A 24366-nucleotide genomic window follows, 5' to 3' on the forward strand; every position below is an offset into this window, starting at 1 on the left:
GCCAAGAATTTTCTTAAACCAACAAATGATATCAAATATGCAGATGCAATAAGTGCTAAAAAAAACTCAAACAACATAAATACAAGGAAATTACACAAAGGCACATTATAGTAAAACTTCATAAAACCAAATCCAAGAGAAAAATCTTAAACTAGCAGGGGTGGGGGATGCAGGGAGGAAAATACATTAAGGACAGCAGTAAGATCTACTCAACACAAATAACAAAAGTCAGAAGACAATAGAATGATCTCTCTAAAACCCTGAAAGAAAATAACCCCAATCTAGAATTCTATATCCTTAAAAATGAAGGTAAACAAACATTTCAGACAAATGAAAACTAATAAAATGTGTTGCCAACAAATACACACTAAAAGAAACACATAAGGAAGTGCCCCCGACAGAATGATCCCAGTTAGAAGAACAGTGGTGCAGAAAGGAATAGAGAACTCAGAAATGGAGAAGCTGCCAATTATTATTGCCAACAACAATAATAATAATGTCTTGTGGGATTTCAAATAACATAGAATTCAGATACATGACTAAAATAGCATGAAAAGAAGGGGAGAGGGAAGATAAATGGAATTAAAGTGTTGTAAGGTCCATGCACTGTCCAGAAAGTGGTAAAATTACTAATTGAAAGGTAAATTCTGTTAAAGCACATGGTAAATCTCAGGTCGAAGTTGGCAGACTGTCACCCATGCTCAAATTCAGTCCATGGCCAGATTTGTACAGTTTGGGGGCTAAGAATGTTTTTTGTGTTTCTAAAGGATTGTGACGAAAGTTTAAGGAAGAGGAAGAAACAGGCTGTATGTGACCTTCAAGGCCTAAAATATTTACTATCTGGCCCTTTGCAGCAAAGTCCACCACCCCTGCTTAGGGCACACTAAAAGAATAATAAAATAATTTGTAACTAACAATCTAAGGAGGGGAGGCAATAATGAAAAGTACTTGAGTAATTCAAAAGAAGGCAAGAGAAGAGGGAAAAAAGGATGAAAAGGAATTGGAACACCTATAAAACATGATAATAGTATTAATAACAAAACTATCAGTGATGCATTCAATGTAAGGGGACTCAATACGCCAATTAAAAGAAAAACAGTTTAAGGCTAGGAAACACAAAGCAAACAAAACAAGAACCAGCTCTATGTTACTTACCAAAAAATACAGAAAGGTTGAAAGCAAAAGTATGTCAAACAACATGCCGGGAAAACACTAGCCCAAAGAAAGCTGGCCAGCTAATATCAGACAAAGAAGACTTCAAGTTTAAGGCAAGAAATATACCTAGAGATAAAGAGAATTTCATAATGATGAAAAGTCAATTCAGCAGGATGATTTGATCGTCTGAAGTTTATATATACCTAAAAGAAAAACCTTAAATCATGCAAATCAAAAACTGACAGGACTAAAAGGAAAAACAATCCAACCCATGAGCAAAGTTGAAGATTTCAACATACATCCTTCAGCATCTGAGATAATAATGAAATGATAAATCGGTAAAGATATGGAAGACTTGAACATGAAAAACAAATCTGAACTTATTAAGATATATATATCTTATTGTCATATATATCTATATTTAGAGAGAGAGATATGACTGAGCCCAAGAACAACATGCTGTTCTTTCAAGTGCTTGTAGAACAGTTACCAAAATAAACCACATTCTGAGTCATAAGGCAATTCACAATAAATTTCAAAGGACTGAAATCATACAAAGTTTGTTCTCTTAATAGAGTGGAAATATACTAGTAATAAATAGGAAAACACTTTTTAAAATCCCCAAATGTTTAGAAGCCACCAGTACACTTCAAAATAACCTGTGTTTCAAAAAAATAAATCAGAAAATAGAAATCTCAAGGGAAATTATAAACTATTCTGAACTGAATAATAATGAACTTGTTAAAATACGAAGAATAGAGCATAAACTCTCTATACTCTTCAATGTATATTTTAGAAGAGTGAGCAGCAGAAAATGAGTGGTCTAATGACCACCTCAAGAAGCTAGAAAAGAATATCAAATTGATTGTAAATAAGTTAGAAGGGAAGACACAGTAAATATCTACATTTTAAAAAATGAAATAGAAAACAATGCAGTATAGAGAAACTCAACAAAGCCAAAATGGGTTCTTGAAAGGACTAATAAAATGTATACGGTACTATCAGTAATGAACAAAAGGTACCATTAGGAGAGCTTCACACAAACATTAAACGGTTCATGAGAACAACGTTATGAACAACTTTATGCCAATGAATTTTACAATTTAGATTAAATGAACAAATTCAAACACACAACTCGCCAACTCGACACAAGAATTAAAAAGTCATCATCGTCCTACCTACTAAAGCTGAACATATATGCCTTCCTGGGACCCAGCAATTCTGTTCCAGTGGGAATGCTCCCCGAGGTGAGCCAAAAGGTGTGGGCAGGCATGTTACGAGGGACACTAGTCCTAACAGACAAAAACGGAAAACTACCCATACGCCCATCAATAGTAGGAGAATATGACATGGTGTGTTCACACAAAGGAATACGATACAACAATGTGAAAACTGAACTCCTGCTACAGGCAACACGGTGGATCATTTCGCCAACACTACTGTTGAGTGAAAATATCAGATGCACATAGAAGACATACTGTATGATTTCATGTACATGGCCAAACTAGTCTGCTCTGATAGAGGACAGATGCCAGTAACGGGGGGGAGAAGAGGAGAGGGTGGGTATCATAACAGAGGCTGGGGGGGTGGTGACAGTTCCCTGTCTCGATCTGAGTGTGTTCACTCTGTAGAAGTTTGTCAAGCCGCATCCTTAAGATTGTGCACTTTTCTGAGCGTATGATAACTGCGTTTTTTAACTTACAAATAGATACTAAATAAATCTCAGATGCACATTTGTCTGTTGGAATCGATCTTTCTCGTAAAAGAAGACAGCAGTGCAATCGTCTCCCCATCCATACTCTCACAAATAGAACTCAAGAACATTTTGAGCGCTCCCAGCCTATATTCCTGTTTCCCCCCTCTGCCTGGGAATGAATGGTCCTCTCTGTTGGCGGGACCTCCAGCTAAGGAAGACAGACAAGGAGATTAGGGGGAAGCAAATATGGCTCCATCCAATGAGCCAGATCAGAGGGACCGGCCCATGCAAGCCATGGCGTGCCTAACAGAGGAGCCAAATGAACTTTCATAAACAGGTATTTACGGTAGTAACTGGTCAAGCACCCACTGTTCACTGAACTCTTCACTTCTCAAGATTTGGGTGATTGACGGGTACTTCTCATGCCAGAGAGGTGGCCACTTTGGCAAAGAGATGGGCTTGGGGTACCGTGCACCTTATAAAACAGTGAGTTCTCGAGAGGGAAGAAAATGTGACAACAACATTAATAAAGGAAATTTCAATGGTAAAAAGGTAAAGCTGTGTTTGCCATGGTAACTAAGATTTGCCCCTACCTACATCTTTTCTGTTGGCTGAAGTGGTTTTGTGGGTGTAAGTGATTTTTGAAGAGAAAATTAAAAAGACTTTTTATATAAGTCCCAAGAGACAACAACGTAGTATTAGCTAATGGTACTTGCCATCTCTAAAATAGTTACTTTTGTCATCGTATGTCTATTAATGAAGTGGTCTGCAAAAATGGATAATGACTTCTCAAGATTTCAGACACAGGGATTCTTCTTTCTGCTTCCTTTTGCTTTTTTCACAGAAGTCTACTATGAAGTCACTCAAAGTTTGGTGACAAGTTTTCTTAAGCACAAGAGTTTCAGAAATGAATGCTCAAGTAGGTTGAATAAACAGACGTTTGTTGTACTATGCCCCTAACTTACCCCCTCTGCTGATGGAAATGTTCTAAAACTGGATTGTAGTGATGGTTGCACAACTCTGTAGATTTACTAAAATTCACTGAAGTCCATACTTTAAAGTAGACGAATTCTATGGTATATAAATTATAACTCAGTAAAACTGTTGTTTGTTTTAAGTCAATTGAACAGTTAGGAATTTTTTCTGTTTCTCTCATCTTGTCATGGGAATGCTTAGTGTTGAGAAGGGAGATTTCCAGAGAAAGAAGGCAACTACACAAAAGCAAAGTAGACATAAGCATGGGCAAAGATGACTCAAGAGTCTTAGTGGACCACAAGCTAAACAATGAACACCAATCAGCTGTGGAATGTTATATTTAGGAACTCAAGACCCTTCCTGGAACAGGTTCTAAAAGCAGCACCTTCCATGTCATAACACCAGGTTTCTGACAGAAAACAGAGCACTGTCTTCCCAAACTCAGCACTTCCCCTCTGGCTGTTCCTGCTGCTCCCTTTCATCCTCATTAATTACCACCCTTGGCTGTCTGTGTAAATGTCTCCACAGACCTGAGGACTTTGAACCCTCCAAGTGCAGGAACAGCGCAGTTCTTCTTGCACCCAGGGTCAGTGAAAGCCCCCAGTCGGTGCCTGGCATAGAGAAGATTCTAGAATCTCAGGCGCATGCCAATTACAAAATTGGTGAAGGACTTAAACATTTCTCCAAAGAAGATAAACAAATAGCCAACAAGCCGATGAAAAGATGCTCAGTATCATTAGTCATTTGTTAACTGCAAATCAAAACCACAAGGCACCCCTTCTCAGTCACTAGGGGGCTCTTTTTAAAGAAACGGAAAATAACAAGTTTTGACAAGAATGTGAAGAAGTGGGAACACTCGCAGGTCGCTGGTGGGAATGTAAAATGGGGTCGCTGCTGTGGAGGCCAGTTTGGTGGTGCCTCCAGAACGTAAACACGGAGACCCAGTAATTCCATTCCTAGGTCTCTACCCCAATAGGTACCCAATCAAATATCTGTACCCAATGGTCAGAGCGGCCCTGTGCAGAAGAGTCAAAAGGTGGAAAGAACCCAAATGTCCATCCACAGATGAATGACTAAGCCAACTGTGGACTGTGCGTGCAATGGAATATTACCCAGCCATGAAAAAGGAATGAAGTTCAACACATGTTACTGTGCAGTGAGCACTGAAAGCATTATGTCAAATCAAAGAAGCCAGACACAAAGGCTCATCCTGCAGGATTCCTTTCCATGGAACATCCAGAACAGGTAAACCCATGGAGACAGAAAGCAGACGGGCAGGTGCCAGGGCTGGGGCGGGGAGGGGAGGGGCGGACGGGGAGTGACCGCTAGCGAGTACTAGGTTTTGCTTTGGGATGATGGAAATGTTTGGAACCCGAGAGAAGGGGCGCTTGCACACATTGTGAATGTACTAAATGCCGCTGACTTGCTTGTATTAAAATGGTTAATTGATGTTAAATGAATTTCACCAAAATTAAAAAAAAAAAAAAAAGAAAGAGGGCAGGGCACTGCTGCATAACCATCTAGAAAGCGCCTCATCAGTAGGGTTGGCCCTTCCACTCCTCGCCCCCATCACAGCCAGCTCAAGGCTCTGCACCCCCGCCAAGCCCCTCCTAAGACCCAGGGACCCTCTTGCCACCTGCTGGCTGCTGGCAGAGCTGAAGGCAACAGGAGCCCCTTCTCCTGTGCCCGAGGCCACTCTTCAGCCCGGCTCTGCCGAGCCCGCGTCCAGCTCGGGGGGGGGGGGGGGCCCAGGCCCAGCCCAACACCGCAAGGCCGGTGAGAACTGCACTGCCAGCGGGGGCGGTGGGTCAGCCGTGTGGACCTCCCGAGGCTCCAGATGGTCGAGGTGGAACATTCTGGAAGGATGGCCAGGGAAGAGGCACGAGGCACTCAGGCTCCCAGAGGCTCCGGTCACGGGACACTGAGCCAGTCCCTGGTCCTCGGGGCCTCCGTCCTAAAAGAGGCCCCCAGCTCGGCCTCTCCCTCCATCTCCCAGTGGGGTAGACGAGCCCCGGAGGGCTCTGGGCCCTTCCCAGCCCCGGGAGCCTGAACAGGGGCCGCGCGCACCGCCCTCCCCGTGGGCCTGCGCGCCGTCGGGGCAGAGCGGGGCCCACCAGGGGCTCAGCCCCCGTCCTCCAGCCGCCGCCCCCGCCGCCTCGCCCACCACGCGGTTTTTAACCTGCGCTTCCGGAATCCTTTTACACATTCCCTGACGGCTCCGTGAACTTGGGTTAAAAACAAACTTTTGCAGCTGGGTAACCTTTCGTCTACAAAGATTGTCAGATGTGAATTCAGAAAATAACACTGTTCCAAACCCCTGTAGCTTAGAAGGCCCAAGGTGACAAAATCCAAGAGGGGAAAAAGAAACTGTTAGCTGATGGCTGAGCAGAAAGCAGGGGGAGGCCGGTGAAAATGACTATTAGCCAGAAATGTCTGACTTAGGTTACATTTTAGAAAAACAAGCTGCAATAGTGTCACCACTGAATTAGCACCATTAAAGAAGACCAATTACCAGTGCTTCGGAGTATAGGCTCTAAAAATAATAATAATATGCACAGTGCAATGCCACAAGGGTGAGGGGACAGCGTTCAGGGATAGAGCCGGTTTCAAATCCCAGCTGCGTGACTTCATACAGGTGCAGTGTCGCTAGGTCTCCAGGTGTTGGGTGGAGAAGACTCCCTAAGCTTCAAGGTAGCGAGGGAGTCAGTGAACCGAGTTGGCGTATATAAAGAGTCTGCGGCGGATGGGGTTCACTGCCATGTCAGATGGCCCTTCTTTGGAGCTGGTGTTTCTGCGTGATAAAACTGGACTCAGATGGGATCTCTTTTCATAAGACTTTTATGCTACTTTACTGGAATTGTAGTTGGTGTTGGGGTTTAAGATATATTTAGGGGATTTGAATCTCTGGACTGACAATATGATAGCCAGGCCCTGAGCCTCAACAGACTACAGCTCCTACAATCTGATTTATTGGACTCACCTCACTCAGCTAAGATGGAGTTGAAGAAGGACAACCATCACACCATGGAGCCTAGAGTGCCTACAACTGAAAGCAGGAGGATTGCATCCACTATCCATGTGGAATCTGAGCCTCCTCTTGACATAGAGGTGCAACGGACACAACCAATCCAAGGTCCACAGAGAAAAGGTGGCATTGGTGTGGGAAAAGTGGACATGTGGCTGATGGGTATGGGGAATGGCAGGAAGAGATGAGAGGTGGAGGCGCCTTTGGGACTTGGAGCTGCCCTGGATGGTGCTTCAGGGGCAATCACCGGACATTGTAAATCCTCCCAGGGCCCACTGGATGGAATGGGGGAGAATATGGGCCATGATATGGACCATTGACCAGGAGGTGCAGCGATGCCCAGAGATGTACTTACCAAATGCAATGGATGTGTCACGATGATGGGAGTGAATGTTGCTGGGGGGGGAGTGGTGGGGTGGGGGTGGTGGGGTTGAATGGGACCTCATATTTTTTTTAATGTAATATTTTTACAAAATCAATAAAAAAAAAAAAAGAGTCTGCGGCGGACGGGCCATTAGGCCAGCAGGAGATGTCCAAAACCAGTCCCTAAGCCCAAGAATATGACTTCGTGGCCAAAGAGTTTTTCAGATTGGGTTAAATTACAGTCCTTGAGGTGGGGAGAGTAACCTAGGTTATCAGAGGAGCAATATAATCAGGGGGTCCTCAAAAGAGGCGGGCAGGAGGACCAGAGTCAGAGAAGGTGAGGTGGCATCGGAAGCAGAAGTCAGACGGGGGAGGCGGGGAAGGGGCTGTGAGCTGAGGAGTGCAGGTGCCCCAGGAAAGGCAAGGAAACATTCTCCCCCAGAGCCTCCAGAGCACAGCCCTGCCAACAACTTGATTTTGGACTCTGGACCTCCGGAACGGTCCACAAATAACGTTAGGTGCTAAGCCACTCCTTTGGTGATCATTTATTACAGGTGCCACAGGAAACAAGCACAGGGGTTTTGAGCCCATTTTAGCACAGTGCTTGCCATATTTCAGGTTCTCACTGAACGGCAGGCAGTCATAACAGCTCCCAAGGCTTGGAGGGCCTTTCGTGATTTGGGCGGCATGACGCCTGCTCAGTGCGGCAATCCCTTCCCCGACAAGCCCAGCAGGGGATCTTCTGCTCTCCACGTGAGCACCGCCAGACCTCCTGAGCAGCCCGTCTGGGACAGCTGGGAGACGGCTGTGCGTGAGCTCACTCTTGCACAGTCCTGAAATCTGCCCACCAAGCCCTTTTGCTAAGACAGGGTCCCCGTGCCCCTGACCCCCTGCAGCTAGCTGCACACGGTCTCGGTGAATCCCAAAGGCTACATATAAGCCCCAGTCTTCTTGCCTTCAGTCCCTCCAGAGTTTCTCCAACGACCAGATCCTGAGACGTTCCCGGGTGAGGCTGGCCATCCTCCCCTGGACATGCCCAGGCGTCCCGGCCAAAGGAACAGCACACATGCCAGGTGTGGGCGACTGCTACAGGGAACTCAGCCCCCTCCGTTAGGCTCTCCTCCACGCCCCTAAGACGGCGCTGGGCTCTGGGCGCTGAAGTACACAGGGGACCAGTGCCACGTCACTGACCGGTGAAGCTGCTGAGTCTTTGACCCCTAGTCTGTGGCTAATGTCTCCCAGGCCTGGGCTTTGTCTAGATCCACAGGCTGGACCTTCAAGTGTCTCTGTTTCAGTCCCCAGCATCACAGTTCACTCAGCACTCTAGCTGGTTCTTTGGGCCATGTGATGTCAACCTCTGGGTTCTCTGCATGTCAACTCCCATTTTAGGTACTAACAAAGCAAACTACGTCCTCATGATGAAAAAAATACCAAATGGGACCGTGACTGTGGTCCCCAAATTACAAAATTACATTCACACTGACATTGATCAGCATCTTTGGAGATGGTCGTAAAACAATTCCAAGTCCACCTACTGTGCATACCAATATGGAGGTGAAATTGTTTCATCTGTGGACAAACTTATCGTGAGATTCCTAGCTGGGGTGTGCTTTGCCTCTACCATAGCTAGCACAACTTCCTGACAACATGGCAAGCCTACCACAAAACCGGAAATATGATTACCTTGCTCTTAATGAATGCACACAGGATTCTAGAGAAAACGGCTCCATTTTTCATGTACTTACAAATCAACCTTCAATAATCTGATCAGGAAATTTAATAAGGATGAATATCATCACTCTCATAGTTTACAGAATCATTTTCCCCCTCTTAACTAACCTGAGCTATAGTTTCCCATCTCTAGCATTCAATTTCTCTCCCATTCTCCATGTTCCTCAAAGATTATCAGGAGAGGTTCTACTGCTTCAGTGCTGAGTTCTTTCTACTCCCTGGAGTATAATTTTCCTGGCCAAGAGCCTTGAGCTCATTTACAGTAGTTTGGTGCTGTTATAATCTCTTTATTCATCTTGAACTTCAATTTTCTCTTACCAAAGTTTTTTTCTTTTCAGTCAGTAGAATGTTCTCCTTGGCAAAACAGAAAGTGGTAAATTTCCTCTTTCTCTCTACAACTCGAAAATGCAAATAGTACCATAATGCTTGGTCTGCCCTAAACCCAGGACTGGCTGGCTCCTGTCTGCCCTCAGTCATGGTTCTCAAATCCCCCGGGGGTACTTGTTAAAAATGCATTCTCCAGGGACAACCAGCAAGACGGCAGTCGAGTAAGGAGCTCCTAGAGTCAGCTCCTGCTACAGGGCAGTTAGTAATCGCCCAGAGCTCTCTGCAGCTAGCTGAAGCACCTGTTTGGGGGCTCCGGGAGACCAGACGAGCATCCTGCAATGTCCTTGAAGGAATGGAAGGAGACGACTGCTCATCTGCAGAGGAGATTCATAAACAGGGGAGAAAGAGACAGCTGGGCACCAACTTCAGCTACTGGTGAGTAAATTTGTGGGTTAAAGTATAATCTTAAAAAAGGCTAAAGTTTGAGACTGTCCAAGTCAGAAAGAGGCCGGTAGCCACCATCTCAACTCATGCGCCTGGCATGAGGGGAAGCAGGGCAGACTGAAAGCCACAGTGCTGGTGGGAGCTGGCTTATTTCCATCCAGGTCAGATTGCAGGTCTAGCATAAGTCCCAGTCCCACCTCCAGCAGGGAGGAAGCTGGGGGGAGCTGTGCCAGGCTCTCTGGGAAATTACTGGCCAAATCACAGAGGCTGGTAATCATCCTACTTTGGCAGGGCAAGCCACCCCAGGCACTATTCTATGGCTGGAATTGGAAGCTCCAATTCCCAAAAACGGGAGGAGGAGACAGTTGGTTGCCGATTTCAGCTACTGTTTGGTAGACTTGGCTGGCTAAGGTACAACCCTAAGAACAGCTAGGGTGCGGATCTGTCCAAGTTGGAAAGAGGCTGGTGGCTGCCATTTTGACACCACCCCAAGCCTGAGGGGTGGCCCAAGTGACTAAAAATCACAGTGATGGTATGAGCCAGTTTCTTTCACATAGATCAGCCTGCAGCCCTAGCCTAGGCTTCAGCCCCACCTCTGGCAGGGAGGAGGCTGGCAGGCCCACACCACCCTATCCAGGTAACTGCAGGAACCTTTGGCTGGCACAGACTGAATAATGAGAAGTCTACCAGGGCAAGTGTGGTCATCTTGGACCCACACTGCTTAGACTGGTGCCCACACCTGCAGCTCCATCCCCTCCCCAGGCAGGGGAGAACAGGGCTTGAAGCTTCATCAGTCTCTCTGGGCAACTACAGTCTAGGCCTGCACAACTTGGATTATTCCACCCAGCTGTAACTCTGTCCCTACCCCTGGCAAAGGAGAGAGTTGGGAGAAGTTTCATCAGTCCCTGGAGCAATGAGGGTAGCTTGAGCCTCCAAAGCTTATAGTGCCAACTACATCCTTGACTGTTACTACACAACCATCAAGGGAGATAGGGCAGGAAACCCTAAACTAAAAAGAAAACCTGCACCCAAAGTAAATACTCTAGTAAGCAAAATGCCAAAAAAAAAAACAACCAAAAATTACAATTTACACCGAGAAACTGGAAGATATGGCCCAGTTAAAGGAACAGGATAAGTCTCCAGATGACATAAAGAAGTTGAGACGACTAATCATAGATGTTCAAAAAAATCTCCTTAATAAATTCAATGAGATGGCTAAAGAGATTAAGGATATTAAGTAGACATTGGATGAGCACAAAGAAGAATTTGAAAGTATACATAGAAAAACAGCAGATCTTATGGGAATGAAGGCACAATAAATGAAATTAAAAAGACATTAGAATCATATAATAACAGATTTGAGGAGGCAGAAGAAAGGATTGGTGAGCTTGAAGAAATGGCCTCTGAAAGTGAACATACAAGAAAAAGAGATGAAGAAAACAGTGGAAAAAATTTAACAAGGCCTCAGGGAACTAAATGACAGCAAAAAACATGCAAACATACATGTCATGGGTGTCCCAGAAGGAGAAGAGAAGGGAAAGGGGGCAGAAGGACTATTTGAAGAAATAATGATAGAAAATTTCCCAAGCCTATTGAAGGACATAGATATCCATGTCCAAGAAGCACAACATACTCCCATCTGAAAAAATACAAATAGACCAACTCAGAGACACATACTAATCAGAATGTCAAATGCCAAAGACAAAGAGAGAATTTTGAGAGCAGCAAGAGAAAAGCAATGTATAACATATAAGGGATACCCAATAAGATTAAGTGCTGATTTCTCACCAGAAAACTTGGAGGCAAGAAAACAGTGGTCTGATATATTTAAGATACTACAAGAGAAAAACTTCCAGCCAAGAATCTTATATCCAGCAAGACTGTCTTTCAAAAATGAGGGTGAGATTAAAATATTCACAGATAAACAGAAACTGAGAGATTTTCTAACCAAGAAACCAGATTTTCAGAAAATACTAAAGGGTGTACTAGAGCCTAAAAAGAAAAGACAGGAGAGAGAGGCCCGGAAGAGAGACTAGAAATGAAGATTATATCAATAAAAGTAACCAAAAGTGTCAAAAGAGTGGTGAAAATAAAATATGACAGATAAAACTCAAGTAGTCAGGAATGAATTTAACCAATGATGTAAAGCATTTGTATTCAGAAAACTGCAACTCAGTGTTAAAAGAAATCAAAAAAGTCCAACATAACTAGAACATTCCATGCTCAGAGATCAGAAGACTAAATATCATTAGTATGTCAGTTCTACTCAAATTGATTTACAGATTCAATGCAATCTCGATAAAAAGTCCACCAGCATTTTTTAAATTGAAAACACAATTATCAAATTTATTTGGAAGGGTAAGGGGTCCTGAATAGCCAGAAACATCTTAAAGAGGAAAAAGCAAACCCTCATCTCCAGACTTTTTTTCTTTTTTTAAGATTTATTTATTTCTCTTCCCTTCTCCCCCCCCCACCCTGGTTGTCTGTTCTCTGTGTCTATTTGCTGCATCTTCTTTGTCCGCTTCTGTTTTTCTCAGCGGCACGGGAATCTGTGTCTCTTTTTGTTGCATCACTTGTTGTGTCAGTTCTCCGTGTGCACGGCACCATTCCTGGGCAGGCTGCACTTTCTTTCATGCTGGGCGGCCCTTCTTATGGGGCACACTCCTTGTGCATGGGGCTCCCTTATGCGGGGGATACCCCTGCATGGCACGGCACTCCTTGTGCCCATCAGCACTGTGCATGGGTCAGCTCCACACGGGTCAAGGAGGCCCGGGGTTTGAACCGCGGACCTCCCATGTGGTAGACGGACGCCCTAACCACTGGGCCAAGTCTGCTGCCTCTCCAGACTTTAAATCATATTACCTAGCTATGGTGGTAAAAACAGCATGGTACTGGCATAAAGACAAACACATAGACCAATGGAACCAAATTGATGGTTCAGAAACAGACCCTCACAGGTACGGTCAAGTGATTTTTGACCAGCCTGTCAAACCCACACAGTTCGAGCAGAACAGTCCATTCAACAAATGGTGCTGAAAGAACTGGACATCCATAGCCAAAAGAAGGAAAGAGGACCCTGATATCACACCTTATCCAAAAATTAACTCAAAAAGGATCAAAAACCTGAAAATAAAAGCAAGAACCATAGAGCTTTTAGAAGAAATTGTAGGAAAATATCTTCAAGAACTGTTGGTAGGTGGTAGATTCTTAAAGGAGATAAGAGGAGGACTCAGATGGACTACTTATGTTTAACATATGTAGAAGTTTTAATTAGCTTTACTGTAAAAGTGTGGAAATGTATAGAGTGGATGATAACAAATAGTGAGGAACAGTTAATTTATAAATGGGGATGTGACTAAAAATGGTAGTTTAGGTATGTAAATGCCAAATGAAAGAATGCTAGAGAATAATCTAGGAACCGAATAGCATGTAAACCAAAAGATGGATGAGAATTGTGGTTGATGGTACACATGCAAGAGTGTCCTCTGTTAGCTAGAGCAAGTGTACATCATTACCGCAGGGTGGTAGGAATGTGGAGAAGCATGGGAAAAACACAATTGGAGAGATTTCTGGACTGTGGTTAGCAGTAATAATATAATATTCTTGCATCTATGCCAAAGATGTACTGTGTTGATAATGGGGAGTATGGAAAATGTGTGCCAAATGTACAGTATGGACATGGTAACAATCAAATGACATTATCTTATCTGTAACAAATGTTCCACCAGTGTGGTGTGTTGATAAATGGGTGTTGCTTGGGAATTCTGCACATGTGCATGATTGTTTTATAAATGTATACCTTCTGTCATAAAATATATACTTTAAAAATAATGATAGGGTGGGTTGGGGGGAAATACAGCAAATGTAAGATAAGGACTATAATTAGTTGTAAGATTTTTACAATATTCTTTTATAATTTGTAAAAAGTGTCTCACAACAATGCAAGGTGTTGGTGGAGGGTTGATGTATGTGGCCCCTGTATGATGTTATGCATGTTTACTTTGTAAGTCCACAACTTTTACTATACACTTATTGTTTATATATGCTCATACATAAATGATATAAAGATAATAATAATACTAGGGTGGGTTGGGGGAAAATACTTTGCTTAGTAGTAATATTTTGACAATGCTCTTTAATCATTAGTTAAAAATATTTAACAACAACGCAAGTTATTGGTGGTAGGGTGAGTTATGAGAGTCCTGTATGAGGTTATATGTTTGTTTTGTAAGTTCACAATTATTACTATACATTTATTGTTTGTGTATGTTTTATGTTTGAGTGATACACTTCAATAAATTTTTAAAAAATGAATAGCAAAGAAAAAAGCATTCTCCAGATCCACTCTCTGAGTCAACTGCTCTGTGAGTTGGGGTGGCGCTAGCTGCTAAAACAAACAAACCCCAAAATGCATGAGGGCACAAACACAATAGAATTTTATTTCCCATTTTCATAAAACCCAAAAATGGGTGTTCCAGATCTGTGGGCAAGCTTCTCCAAACAAGAATTAGGGTCCCAGGGCTTGTCTGCATCAAGATGGAGAGAATAAGGAGCATGGAGACCCACACACAGCAGATTCTAACGGGTCAGGTCTGGAAGAGGCTCCCATCACTCCCATTCACATTCCATTGGCTAGAACTCTGTCACATGACCACACCTGCAAAGGAGGCTGGGGAATGTAGTCTGCCCCGGGAAGAAGAGGAAATGGTCATGGTGAACACTCTGCTAGGGTGGACACGGGGTTGGTCTTAGAAATCTCTGTTTTAACCAGCCAAGATGACTCGGATCTAGGAAGCCAGGGGAGCAGCCCTGCCATGCTCTTTCATACCTCTGGGCTTTGTGATCCTTGTGTTCTCTACCCTTTCTCCTCTTGTTTCCTGAGCGTACTCCTGCAGCTCTTTCAAGGCTCGGCTCAAGTGTAATCTCTTCTGTGAAGCCTTGCCTGCCCCACCTGCCCCCAAGTAGCACTGACGAAGGCTTCCCTATTGGCCCTATTGTACCTGAGCTGAATCTCATTATGGTATTGATAATGCTAACAGCATTTCATGTATATGTTTGTTTTCCTGTTAGACTGGGAGATCTTCGAGGACAGTGACTTTTTCTTAATTACCTTTGCATCCTCAGCACCTGGCACCTTGCCTGGTCCAGCATGGCACTCAAAAAGACTTGGCTCCTCAGAAATCCTTTGTATTAGACAACTTCTCGCATCAGTGATGAGCAGCTTTCTTCATTTTCTGTTCATGTCACATAAGAAAAAAAAAAAAAGATCCTTACAATTTGGCTGCCACGATTAATTAGGTCTAATTAGCAAATGAGGTTTGTGTGGCTCTACTACCTTTATGCCCCTTTGCCAGCTGAACTCAAAGGCGAACTTTCCAGGAGCCACTCCAGTTGCTCCAACACCCATTCCCACCACGTATTTCACTTCAAGAACATTGGCAATTACATGCTAATAATTCTCCCAAGGACGGTTTCCCCCATCTTGGACCATCTTCCTTTTTGGAGTTTCACATGCCCTGATTTCTCAGGGACCTTTATCAAGCTTGAATTTCCTAAAATCCAAGAAAGGCATCCCATGCTGCCCTCTCTGGGTGTCATGGAATCTAAGATGACCAGTGTGACCTCCAAGATGACCATGTCTGGTCCCCACTTCCTAGTGCTCACAGCCTTGTATAATCCCCTCTCACGTTAAACCAGGAGAATAAGGCAGAAGCACGGCATGTCACTGAGCTATGGAAGCCGCTGCAGCTTCTCTCTTGAGCTCTCTCCCTCTCTCCCTTGGGGCACTTGCTCAGGGAGAAACCAGAAGCCCTGTCTTGAGGCAGCTCTGTCAAGGGGCCCCCAAAGCCAGGAACTGAGGCCACTGGCCAAAGGCCATGTGAGTGGACTTGGGAGCAAATCCTCCAGCCCTTCAAGCTCTGAGATGACCACGGCTACAAGCTTGTGAGAAACCCGAGCCAGAGCCACCCAGCTGTGTTGACCCTGGGTGCCTGACCCTGACGTGGGGGCGCTGGGAGGCGCTGGTGGTGATGAGATGGCGCTGGGGGTCATCTGTTACACTGCAACACGTGACAAACGCGCCTGGGCTTCTTTCCTTCCTCCTCAAGTTCCTTCCAGTCTCCTTTTGATCAGGCTTCAGGGCATAAGAGGTGCGGCCATCAGCCGGGGATGTCGAGCGCTTACCACAGGAGGCACCCAGTGGATGCCTGAGCGGTGAAAAAGCACAACATAACATCCAGCTCCCGTTCTGGTCTTGCGACGTGGGTCAGGGAGGACGCAGCCTTGTCCTCCAACCAGGTGGGTCCTGCAGCCACAGCAGGTATCCTGACCCCCCCTCTCTAGGACCGTATCTACAGTTTTACACTCAGGATGCATAGATTTGCACATCTTTTGTTATAAGGATTATAAGAAATGATTTAAAAGAAAAAAATAAAGGAAAGGGAGGGAGGGAGACTGGGGAAGGAAGGAAGAAGGGAGGAAGAAAGGAAGGGAGGAAAGGAGGGAGGGAGGGAGGAAGGAGAGAGACAAAGGGCTTAAAACAAGGTCTGGCGCCTAATAAGTGCTAAATTAATATGTTAATATTTTCATTATCGGTGCCTCATTATTTTATATACTGTCATCCAACCAGCTCTATTTCTTTTGTATGACACAGACACCCTACTGCCACATGTCAAACTTGATTCCCAGTAAAACAGCCTTGATTTTAATGAAGAGGTCATATTTGCAATTATAATGAGGTCATAGTTGCAACCCTTTTAAACGCTCAAGTTCAGTGTCATGTGATTTATCTGCAGGTGACTTTACAACCATCTCAGATTCCAGGCATTATTCTGACTCTGCCCAAGCCCTGCTAGGCCTTCCTAAAACCATCTACTCTTAACGTGTAAATTCTGGTTGTTTCTAGTGTAATTTTACTTGAGCCAGAACTGTCTGGCTAATTGTAAAAAAATTGTCCCGAAGCTCTATTGACACTATCGAGGGGTGAGACGTTCACTGGAAGATACCTGTTCCTTTCTAGGAAAATCCACAGCCACCTAAAGGAAACGTGCCTGGTTTGCAGCCCTTTTCCTGAACCTGCAATAAGCAAATCTATAAAGGAGAGGAATGTTTTTTTTAATAAAAGTTGTCTGGTAAATATTTTTCAAAGGCTTAAAAGTAGAGAAAAATTCTAACAAAATAGGCCTGTAGCGCTCCACTTTTTCTAGTTTAGCATTCATTTGCAAAGGTCTAAAGGAGAAACCTCTTATCTCAACAATAGCACGTTCTTCCACTTCTAAGTCTGGTTGTTAAGCAGCTCCTATTCAAAGCATCTTTTCTTACCTGATACAGATGTGCCTTCCCTTATACAATCAGGTAACCCAGGACTCAGGCCTTTTCTCCTTGGAGAGCCAAAGGCTAGGTATCTGTTCATCCCGAGAGCTCAGGACTTCTACTCCCATCTCCTCCCTTTGGGTGCTCTCTGTTCAGTGTCCTCCGGGGATGGAATTTTGCCCCACATTTTAATCCGTAAATTGATTAGGACCTCTTGGAAGTAGGTGGGTGTTAACTCTTAAATAAATACAAATAAAGGAATGTGTTTCTGACCAGTCGTAGGTGAGCAGAATTCCTAGTACATCAGCCACCGATTAAATATCAAAGGGAAAAGCTTCGCTTAAAGAAGGCCAGGCGTTCTTTTGTAATGCAGACGAGCCCGTCCTTCTGTTTTATGATTTTGATTTTCCGTGTATCGTATTTTCTTACAGCAAGGTGCTCCGGGGCCAGATGGTGACTTTTATCACAGCTCTGGGCTCTTTTTAAGACCCTCCGTAAAGAGCCAGAGGGTCGCCAGGCTTCAGGTCCCGCTGCTTTGTGGAGGGCGGGTGCCTCCACCAGGTACTTGCCATCCTCAGCACTGAGGTCCCTCTGGAGGGGTTTCGTTTCCACTGGGTGTGGCCTCACAAATTCTTCTTCCCCGACCCTACGGCACAGGAAGTGGGTGCAGCTTCACCAAGTCTAAGAAGGCCAAGCCAACAGGAAGAAACACAGGCTCCTCCATTCCATCCAGCCCAGAGAAGCTGGACTCAGTAGACACTTCACGCTGCAAACTGAGCTTTGCTTCAAATTACGAGCGAGCACGGGGCTGGGCTCCCAGCACCTCGGACTGCAGAGAGAAGAGAGAACTGGTTCCCTGGAGGAAGTGCTGTCTTTATTCTTCAAAATAGCTCAAAAAGATGTTTATGCAAAGAGCAGCAGCGAGGGTGCTGTCTTCTCGGGAAAGTCTTCTGAATTTTCCCTTTGGCGAGCACGGTTCACCGCGGGAAAGGTTCAAGCTAAATGTGCCTTACAGCCTACCCTGCCAGTCATTTGGGGTCTTATTTTTGTACTCTCATATCAAAACCCTGGCCCATTCTTAAACTTTTTACAGGCAGAGTGGAGATTTGATCCCTCTGACAATCAATAGAGGTTTACTGAGCAACTATTAAGTCCATTCCTGTGGTCCACCATGGGTGAAGAATCTCTGTCCGTGGGCAGAGTAGAAGGTTCTCTCAAAAAGCCTGAGCAGCATCTGTTGTCAGTTTTGAAGTGGGAACCACCGAGGAAAATTGTCATTGGCTCGGTCTAATTAGCACTCCTGCCACCTGCAAACAAGTGGTACTAAAAAAAGGTGCTGAATTCCTGCCACCAAGAATGCCAAAAAAAGACACTGGCTTCATTGTGAGTCTCAGAATCGAATATTTCACTGATTTGGACAAAGGAGGGAAATACACTTTCACTTTCACACAAAGGAGGTGACTTTTAAAAACGAGTTCAAGCAACTCTTACACTGTGCTGGGGCCCCTGATCCAGCAATCTGCCTCCTGGCCCTGCCCTCCCCTCTGGGCGCCCCCCCCCCCTTTGCCTTCTCCCTCCTCGGGTCCGGTCTGACTCCTGCCCACTCCAGAAAGCCACCCCTGACCAACCAGCTCTTGCTGACTGGCCCCTTGACCCTGTAGCTGAGCACTAAATCATATTGTCTGAGAGCAACAGCTCTTGTTTTAACCCTTGTCAAAAGCAAGAAGCAAGCCCTGTAATCAGCTGTCTCTGCCTTTTGGGGGGCTGGGCGGGGTGAAAATGAGCAGGTGGAAAGCACCTTTCCTGGTCTGGCGTCGGCACCTGACACAGAGCTGGGTCTAAAAGAGGTTCTCCGAGAAGGCCTGACCCAATGATTGGCACGTGATTTGGGGGCGCCTCAGAGAGCAGAGGGGTTGCCGAGAAGACTCAGCAGCTGTGACTCCTTCCAGCTTTAATCAACACCATGGGTCGAAACGCTGGACACACAGTAGGTGCTAAATAGATGTTTATGGATTGGTGTGGCTTAGCCACTGGAGGGATGGTGACTGATGTAGGATTTAGTAATGCTTTGGGTGCCAAATGAGGGAGGTTTTAGAGGAACACGTTAGGGGGAAAAAACGAAGCAGTGAACACAAAACCCCAATGAGCACAGCGGCTGGCACCCGCTCTTTTCAGCCCCACTGCGCCCCCGAAAACGCACTGTCAAGGGGAAGTTTGTGGCACCAAAAAGCCCGGGCTTTCTTTCTTTCTTTCTTTTTTTTTTTTTAATAAATGTAAGCGTGTTTTTATTTTTTTTTTTAAGATTTAAAAAAATTTTCTCTCCCCTCCCCCCCTCCAGTTGTCTGCTCTCTGTGTCCATTCGCTGTGTTCTTCTGTGACCGCTTCCATCCTTATCAGCGGCACTGGGAGTCTGTGTTTCTTTTCGTTGCGTCATCTTGTTGTGTCAGCTCTCCGTGTGGGCGGTGCCATTCCTGGGCAGGCTGCACTTTCTTTCGCGCTGGGCGGCTCTCCTTACGGGGCGCACTCCTTGCACGTGGGGCTCCCCTATGCGGGGACACCCCCGCGTGGCACGGCACTCCTTGCACGCATCAGCACTGCGCATGGGCCAGCTCCACACGGGCCAAGGAGACCCGGGGTTTGAACCGCGGACCTCCCATGTGGTAGACGGACGCCCTAACCACTGGGCCAAGTCCGCTTCCCTCGGGCTTTCAAGTGAGGCTTCCACTCTCCAAGGGACCTGTGCTTCCTGAATCAGAGGCTCCTCCCATCAGTGCCCTGGATGCAGAGGCTGACTTCCCCTTCTGGGTCCAGAACTGCCTGCTGATAAAGAATCAGCGTCCACTTGCATCTACTGCAAGAGAAGCAGCTCCGGGGGAAGGACAAAAGAAACTGCATTCATCTGTTGAGTGCAGTGAAAAGAACACAGGCTCTGGAAGCTACCAGGCTCAACTCCCAGCTCTGGCGCTTACTTGCTGTGTGATCGCAGTAAATCACTTACCCTCTCTGTGACTCAGGTTTTGGCATGAATAACACCAGTTCCACAGGCTGCTGGGATGATGAACAAGAGAACGTGGGTAGAACACCTGACGTGACAGTTTTGTTGTGGTGGTTATTATAAACACAAACAGAGCGAGAAGTCCTGCTCAGCCACCGTGGGCGTCGGTGCAGCCCCAGGGGCCCACGAGGTGACAGTAGGGGCCTTCCCAGCACAAAGCGCCTTGTTGGACTGCACAGAGAAGGGTCTGTGCACTGAGCAGAGAATGCATGTTCTGGGGCCTTCTAGTCCCCTGGGCTTGGTGGCCTGCTCCTTCAGACCCCATCGGCTTCGAGCCGGACCCCCCAGTCCTGCCAGGACAGGAGGGGCTTCTGGTGCCCCAGCCACGGGTCGATCCTGGGCTTCCTGTAGCAATCTTTTGTCAGGGCAGAAGAGGCTCCTACATACAATACCCAACAAATTCCAGAGAGATGCGTGCAAACCAGAGAGTGTAGCTGGGGTACCCCAGAACCAGGACAGCTCCCCCAGACCAGCAAGATGTATGCAGGCAGAGGGCAGACCCCTCACTCAACAACCCAGAGCTGAGACCCCCCCCACTCAATAATAGAGCTGAGCCAGTCCGCGTCACCACGGGCCAGCATGCCCTGTGGGGCAGGGGACATGGACGACAGCACAGGGAGCACCTGTGCTGACCCTGCACAGAACAGCTCTGCTCAAGCCAAAGAGCCGCCAGCGCTGCAGGAGAAGACGTGGGATTCGGACTCCGGAAATCTTTATTCTGGGGATGGGAGAAGGGTGGCGTGGGGCAGACAAGCCCACTGCGATTCAAATTCACACCGCCTTTCTCCTCCTCCCTGACCAGCTGGCACCTCTGGGAACCCAGAGAATGCTTCCGCCTTCCCTTAAAGATGCAGCTGAGGAAGGATTGCTGGAGTGCACGTTTTCTTCTTTCATTTGAGAATCATTCAAAATTATCTGTAAGACAGTAGGAGTGTCTCAGATTGCCCAGATCTTAACGCTCCCACATCCCGCACACCTTTGCCACAGCCCCGCAACGCCTATAGCCGCCGTACCTTACCGGCTTCCGGAAGCGGCTGTGGGTTCTGGCAGGCTAACAGGTGCGGGCTCCACGCAGGTTATCTCAGAGGACGGCTTCCTGCGGCGCAGAGCGAGCACCCAGGCCCTCCTGCTTGGTCCTCCTCTTTGCTATCGGTTGCTTGGGCTCTTACCAGCGTGTCTTCCCTAAATTCCAAGTAATCCCTCTTTCCCATTTTTACATCTACATTAGTCTTCCACCAATTTTCATGCACCCTTTTAAGAACTTAGCATTCGGACCACTTCCATCCTTCACCTTCGGGTGGCGTTTGAGGACCCCTGGGCGCTTTCCCCCCCTTTTTGAGGCCCCCCGGGTGGCCCCTGGTGGCACAGCAGTGTCCCATCTGACCCATCAAGGCGACTTCTTCCCTAGGGTGTTTTGCTCTGTTCCCTCCCCTGCCCCCTTCTGACACACAGAAACTTCATCAGGTGAGTTTTCTTTTCAGGACACGCCGTCACTCTAGCACAGGGGTTCTTAACAAGGGGTCTGTGGACTTGAAATTCAAAAAAAAAGCCCTTATTCCTGTGGGGATGTGTTGCTGCGGGTGTGATGTATTTATTAAATCATACACAGTAGAGCGTGGACTTAGTAAGGGGTCGGTGGTTAAGAACCCACGCCCCAGCACCAGTGGACCATTTCCCCGTGTCACCACCAACCCTGCTGCTCCTCTCGGTAGATGATGATTATTTATTATTTATCAGCTCCGCCACTCTACTCTGCTTCCTACGAGATATTAAAGAAGGCACAATCTCTGCCAGCGTTGAAAGCCAAGGACAGCCCAGGCCGGCCTTCCCCGGGCCCTGGCAGGTGGGGGCCGGAGGGCCCAGCCAGCCCCAGGGGCTCCTCCCAATTCAAGTCCAGGAGCAAAGGCCTCCCCCCAGTTTCCTTCCAGGCCTCAGCACTTTGCAGGGGGGTTGAGGCCCAGCAGCCTGCACATTCAGGCTGGGGGGGGGGGGGCAGGGGTTGGTGACCAGATAGGTGCCCTCAAATTCGAAACCAGATGCGGGGAGGTGGGGCAGGAGGGAGGGGCCAGGACACAAAAACCCGATCTAGCGACGCAGAGACCAGAAGGGCGAGCCGGTGCGGAAATGAGAGGTCCAAGCCGGTCGGGAGCCACCAGGGGCCTCGGGCAGAGTTTTCCGGGAGGGGTGGCTCTGCACAGAAGTGGGCAGTCAGCCTGGAAAGAAAGAGGCGACGGGGCAGGGAAGCGTCCCCGTGGGGGGGTGAGACTCCCCAGGCCGCCCGCAGCCACTAGCTGGAGGCAGCAGGGTCAGCGCCCACAGGACAGTTCGCGGGGAGCGAGGGCGCGGGTCGGCGTGGCCGGGGTTGCGGGGGCTCACCGCGGTTCCTCGGAGATGGGGGAAATTCCTGCCCCTTCCCGGTGGCCGGAGTGTCAGAAGGGAGGGCGCAAGCTGAGAGCCGACTGGACTTTTCCCTCTCAAACTTTTCGGCCGGTTTCCTCCAGGGCTGAGAGCAGACGGGGAGCTCGCGGCGGTCCCGGTCGCCCGCCAACCCGGGCGGCGGGGCCCGCAGACCCGGCCGGAGCACCCGGTGCCACGCGCCGTGCGCGTGCGGGGCGCGGTCGCCAAGCCCGGCGAGCCGGGAGCCTCCGCCGGGGGGCGAGAGCGGCGGCCGGACGCGCGGACACACCCGCCGGCGCTCCTCCCCGGGCCGAGCGCGCGGCGGCGGGGGATCCCTCGGGCCCCCGCAGCGGCGCGCGGGGCCGGGCCCCGGGCGCCCCGCCTCCAGCACCCCACCCCCCGCCCACTCGGACGCCCGCGATTGGCTCCGCCCGGGCCTGGCGGCGCACCGAGGCCCGCCTCCCTCGCCGCTAAAGCAGACGGTCCCCGGCGCGGAGCGAGCCAGAAGGGAGCATGGTCCCCGCGCCGCGGCCGCGCCAGCCCCCGCGCCGCCGCCGCCGCCACCGCCACCGCCGATCCGGCCGCAGCTCCGGCCCAGCCGCGCCCGCCAGCGGCCCCCGCGCCCGCCGCGCCTGAGCGCGCGGCCCCCGGCCCGAGCCCCGGAGCCGGGAGCCGGCCCCAGCCCCGCGGCCGCCGCGGCTGCGGGAGAGGGCGGGGGCGATGCTGCCGGGGCCGCCGCCGCCGCCTCGCTGAGAGCCGCGCCGCGCCCCGCCGCCCAGGCTGCCGGGCAGGCGCCGCGACTTCCCTCTCTCCCGGGCATCCTCCCTGGGCTGCCGGGAGGCGGCGGCGGCGGCGGCGAAGGCGAGCCGGGAGACGGCGCAGAGCGAGGCGGCGACGAGGCGGACCTGGACGCGTGCCTCAACGCCGGGACCCGCGCGGCCGCCGCCACCGCGACCCACCCGCACCGTCCCCGACCCACCGGTCCTCTGGCGCTCCCCCGCGCCCCCGGGCTCCGCGCGCGGCGGGCCGGGGCTGGAGCGGCGCGGCCGGAGGTAAGTGCCGGGGTGCGAAGGCTGCGGGCCCCCGGGGGCCCGGGCGGCTCGGCGGGGCTGGGCTGGGGAGCGGGGCCCCGGCGCGCTGGGCTCGTCTCCGGCGGCGGCGGCGGGAGCCTCCCGCGTCTGGAATCGGCAGGCTGCAGGAGCCCGTGCGCCTGCGCTGCTCCCGGGGACCAGAAGGGGGGAAAAACTTCCTGCTCCCGGCTGGGGATGCCCGGGGCCGCTGTCGCGGGGCGGGGGGAGGGCGCGCTGGCCGCGAGTGTGACCCCGCAGCGGGCCAGCGCCTCCGCGCCCGGCGCCGCGCGCCCCTCACCAGGCCACCTCCCCCTGCGCGGCCCAGGGCCCCGGCCGGGCCGGGGGCCAGGAGGAGGCACCCGAGGGCTGGAGCCCGGGGGCGCTCGCGCGCCCTGCGCCGTGGGGAGGCGCGCGCTGCTGTGCCGCGAGCAGCCAGATTGGGGGTCCTGCCCTCTCCGGTCCCGAGACCCCGCTTCGAGGGACCGGCCTCCACTCAATCCCAAGTAACTTTCGAGGTAGAGGCGCTTTCGCCATCGGGAGGGAGCCCGCACCGACCTGGATGCGGCCGCCCCTTCCCTTCACGCCGCGTGAGTGCCCGCGTATTTTTCTGGGTGGTGGGCGAGGAGGGGGTGTCTGGTGGGGAGGGGTTGTTTATACGCGGAGCCGTGTAGACCCGGAGATGCGGGGTGTGGAGTGTGAACGTGCGCCCGGGCTACTGCGGGGGGCGGCGCGGGGCCGGGTAGCCCGGGCCTGGAGCGGGCGAGGGGCGCGAGGGTTGGCTCCGCGGACGTGCGAGGGACCGAGCCGGGCAGCTCCA

General features: G+C 49.3%; 1 protein-coding gene and 1 long non-coding RNA gene across 4 annotated transcripts in view; one reads left to right on the forward strand and one right to left on the reverse strand.

Moving 5' to 3' along the window:
• Positions 1 to 14125: 14125 nt before the first annotated feature.
• Positions 14126 to 22759, reverse strand: LOC105744393 (uncharacterized). 2 transcript variants are annotated; one of them, XR_009183409.1, is made up of 4 exons: positions 21096 to 22759; positions 15712 to 20997; positions 14827 to 14950; positions 14126 to 14399 (listed from the first exon to the last, which is right to left on the reverse strand). It is a non-coding gene; the product is annotated as an uncharacterized lncRNA (long non-coding RNA). The 2 variants fall into 2 exon arrangements; XR_009183408.1 differs by having other exon boundaries at positions 14827 to 20997.
• A 696-nt stretch (positions 22760 to 23455) lies between these two features.
• The window catches only part of KLHL29 (kelch like family member 29), a 297777-nt gene continuing 296866 nt past the window's right edge, over positions 23456 to 24366 (forward strand). The window contains exon 1 of one of the 2 annotated variants that reach the window (XM_058287678.2): positions 23456 to 23531. The gene's annotated coding sequence lies outside the window, so the exon portion shown is untranslated. The remainder of the gene's footprint in view (positions 23532 to 24366) is intronic. The other variant, XM_058287679.2, reaches the window with a different exon arrangement.

The sequence above is a fragment of the Dasypus novemcinctus genome, chromosome 25 (genome assembly GCF_030445035.2).
Source record: "Dasypus novemcinctus isolate mDasNov1 chromosome 25, mDasNov1.1.hap2, whole genome shotgun sequence".
NCBI lineage: Eukaryota > Metazoa > Chordata > Mammalia > Cingulata > Dasypodidae > Dasypus > Dasypus novemcinctus.